Here is a 4701-nt window from a genome sequence, read left to right on the forward strand (position 1 = left end):
AAGTTTCGTCGGAACGAAGTTACGGAAAGTTAATTGACAAACGGAGACGTAACAATATGTTCTATCATTGGGCAGAACCTTTGGTAAAAATAATGCCAAGTCCAATCCACCAAACGGTAACGAATTAATTTATTTCTTCAATAAACGTTTGTTCCATCCACGTTCACTTGTAGGCCTAATTTAATAATATTTTTCAATATAAACTCCAAAATTAATGTAGGTCTAACTTCAAATAAAACATGTCAGGTATAGCTCTCACAGTTTATACTAACTTATAAAATGTCATTGTAAAGCTACAAGTAATTGAATAGCAGAAGAGTCGTGATAACTCTCACTGAATAATTTTTCTGACACTGAACTAACTGAATTAATTCCCTTACTAAATATTTCACTGAATGTTCGCTTCTACCTAGTACGGATAGCCTCCATATTTTAGGACTTCTTTTGTGATCTAGCGTTGTCATTGTGATTAGCAGCTCCCTATAGCTACGAACTAAATTATAGCATCAAAAACATAGTTTACAACAAGACGTATACAGAAATTATAGAACTGGTAACGAATAGGGATACTTTGAGATAATCTATACGAATGGTATACATACGAAAAAAAAATCAAAGTATTAAAATATATTTTTGGACAAAATATCTGAAATTATTAATTCAATTAGCAACTTTGACATAATCTCCTTTACAAATGTGTAATGAAAGCAATAAAAATAAATTGACGTAATTGAATTGGTGAAATGGAAGCTATGCAAATAGTTGTGGAAAAACAGTAACTTGCTAAATTGACTGTTGGGTCAAAAGTTCGATACATTCATTTATTCATATTTTATTCATTGAAGTAAAATATCAATATAAAAAAACCAACGAGTGATTCATAACAATACTGTTGTAACGTTGTTCTTTCATTGGCAGGTTCCTTTAAATTATCTGTTGAGAACAACTCAGCATCTTATCCATGTAACAATAACAACTTAGTTTTATTCTCTCCTTAACGTTTCTTTATAGGATTGTACTCCATATTTTGTTGTTGGCTTACATTTATTTACAGCTATACTAACTGCTCTATACTAACGTAAAAATCAACTTACTTGTACAAAATAGTTCAATAGGAGCTGTAGCTAAAACATGAATTTACTTTGGAAAACTGAAATCTTCTAGAGACGTCGGAACGACTTTTTTCATATTTGACTTCTATAGCAACTGTAAATTATATTAATCTTATGGGGGGCATGACCCCAGACCCCCTAGATTAAGATGCCTTTGGCAGCACGAGAGCTTTTTTTAGTGGCTACTTATACTTTCAATTTCTCATAGTAAAATCTGCATGTCTGGCCAAGCATCCACACTTTGCAACTCCTTCCTACACCACTGTTGTCTTTAATTTATTTATTTTTGATTTAAGCTCCCCTTTAAATAGTTTGTCTCTTCTTCTAATTTTCTTTCTCTTTCGTCTTGACCCTCATTTAAATTTCTGTAACGTTCTTGTTGGTTTTCTATTAATTTTTTACTCTTGCTCATTCATTAAATTTTCTCATTCCTCCTCATATTGTCTTAATAATTTCATAATCTCGAGTAATGATTCACACTCATTCTCTACGTGTTCGCCATATTCACAGTTGAATTCAAGTATATTCAAAGTTGTATTTTCTTTTCACCAAAAAAATATCCCAGTTCTTACGTTACTGTTATAACATTGTTATTACCTTGCGGGTTATTTTAATTTATCTGGTGAAAATAATTTAACGACCAGACCGTGTAAAAATAACAGTTTTTATTTCCTTATTAACGTCATTTTTTACTAGTTTTAGGCTTGCGTTTACAAGTTACAACCATTCTAACTGCTGTACTTGTAATAACGTAAAATATATACTTACTTTTATAAAATAGTCAAATATGCGCTATAGCTAACACACATCTAAAGGTGTAAACTCGTTGACTGATTCATTCTACTGGCTAAAATATCTACCTCTTTGGTGCTTGACAGTTTCAACTGACTGACTCGCCAGTATTGATAATATAAGCCTTGTTCTAGATATTTCGCAAAACTTCTCGTTCACTATTATTTCCGAATATTCTAGAACTGATCTTAACGTAATGCACTTTTAGAGTAATATCTAAATTGCAAGAAAAAATAGTTATAAGAATATCGTTAGTAAATTATAAAAAAAAAAATACAACTCGGATATCTCTCGTTTTCTTGACATGGAAACTCAAACCACGATTACGAGGATGATTGATTAAAAACGTTTTAATTATTACTCACTATATCATTTGAAAGTTAGTAACTGATTAAAACATAATCATTCCATAATAAAGATGTAAAGTTATTAACTGATCAGAAGAAAATTCTTTGATTATGCCAGCAAAGCATGTTCTATGGATTGGTGGTTTGCCTCTTCGTATGAACGTCACAACAACAACCAATCTAAAAGTAATTTCTTCGAATAGTTTTTAACTTTTAGTCATGGATGGGACTTTTAACCCTCTTTTGTTTCACCTCTATTATCTTGAGGTCGAAATGTTAGGCATGCTTCTTGTAGTAAGAGTGGTTAATCACGTTTTTTGGGTCAAAGGTTAGTCATTTCAATCAAAATCAGCTTAGTCTTTTGGTCATATTAATCATAGAATTTCTGCACACTGAACCGATAGGAGCAGGTCAACAAAAGTGATGGTTAAAAGGAGGGAAAGAGTAAAGATCAAGTACAGTGCTCTTAGGATGCAAGATGTATGCTAGCAAACTAGAGGAGTTGAAATATTTTGGCTGAGTAGTTAAAGCTTTTATTTTAAAGTTTAAGGGTGGTAGCACACACATATTCAGTGGCCGTGCCATCACCAAATATTTGTGTGGCAAAACAAGACATCTTATTACTCACATGTAATTTTAAAGAGACTCGTTATTCCCCGTCAAATTTTAGCGTGTTAAGTTACATTGAGGCAACGTTGGGTTTAAAAAAGTATTTTTTTATTGAGTTTCGAAGCCTTAAAGTACCCACAGACCTTGGAAATAATCAGAAAATTTTTGATCATTTTAGCATACCTAGCAATTTTTTTTTTGGGGGGGGGGGAGAATAATAAGTCCGTTTAAAAGTGGATTAACAAATAATGTTCTCTGAGCATAATTCAATTAAATAAATAATTATTTAGTGCAGTAATACCATTAGTATAAAAAGTAGGGTTAAAGGGAATACCTATTATTGTAGGATATATCTGGTTAACTTCTGGCCTACAAGAAGAAGAAAAAAAAAAATCCGCAAAACGGTGGTGCGCGTGTTTTGTGTTATAAACATTACAATTGCTCTATATTTGTAGGATTAAATGTGGGGAGGGGACAACCTTGAGGGGGGAGCACGAAAAAATGTGAGTGGGTAAATGCCCCCCTGCAGCACCGCCACTGCAAATATTATTTGTTATCAAGTCTACCAAGTATTATTATTTTATTTTTTTTACATCTATGATAACGTAATACCACCAGGATGTCTGTTTATCACATTCAGGTTCTTCCTAAATATTTCTAAAATAAAATTACTTCACAAACAATTTTTTTGATCAAATCAAAATCTCCACAGAAATCCAAATTTGTTATTATTATTTAGTTACAAAAGAAATATTGCTACCAAATAGTCTGTAAATATTTATTTAGCCAGCATAACAACAGAATGTACGTACATTAACAAAATGGTCTGAATAATTAAGTAGAGCTGATGCAGTGATATTCACATCACAGGACTGTTGCAACCAACTGCTTAATTTAAGAAGAAGAGGGGGGGGGGCGTATGAAATTTTGAGTTAGACTAATTTCAGTTATACACTTAAATATGTATCACAGCCTTTCCCATTCCTTGCATACACAGATCTCTATTTTGCAAGACCAATTGTCCGTATCATTAGTAATTTATATATCTCAGGCATGTTTTATTTTTCGATTGTGTGTTTTGTTCAGACAATGCTCCAGTCAAGGACTAACTCTAATGGACAGTTTACTGAATACTGTGTGCAAGTAAAAATATTCTTATTACTTAAGCCCATGCCATTACAAATATACTTGGAGCAAAAACCTAAAATGGGTACATGTCAATGAATACTGTCGAGTATGCACATAGATTAGTAACAACAAATATCTGTATGTATTAGCTCAATCAAATTATAATGCTATAACATTGTAGAAAATCAAAGCCTATTATAATGTGGTACTTCCTGTCATATCCTCCACATCTTATGATATAATGCCGCCTGGAGACAGAACTGTTCTGAAGACAGTGTTACCATAGAACTTAGAAGCAACCCGATATTTTACATCCACATTTATGTTTTTTTTTTTCTTTTACATTTGCACAGCTCCCAAACACACACACACACACAAATGAGATACTAATAAGTACCAGCAAAACTCAACCATCATAGTATGTTTTTGGTTACTTATAACAGCTACATTGTCTTGTAGTGCCTCCTCTTCTACAGGTGAGTTCTTTAGTGTAAAAAGATACACTGTTGATTAACTCCAACTGATACAGAGTAGTGGAAATGATCTGGTTTTAATGACTAGGACAAATTTACAAAAATCAAGAATATATATATATATATATATATATATATATATATATATATATATATATATATATAAATACTACTTACTACAGTAAGTAAGTAAAGTAGTAGGTAGTACGTAATAAATAAAACTAGTAATTACTTACTTTA

This window comes from Limulus polyphemus, unplaced genomic scaffold (assembly GCF_000517525.1).
Source record: "Limulus polyphemus unplaced genomic scaffold, Limulus_polyphemus-2.1.2 Scaffold321, whole genome shotgun sequence".
In the NCBI taxonomy this organism is placed as follows: Eukaryota; Metazoa; Arthropoda; class Merostomata; order Xiphosura; family Limulidae; genus Limulus; species Limulus polyphemus.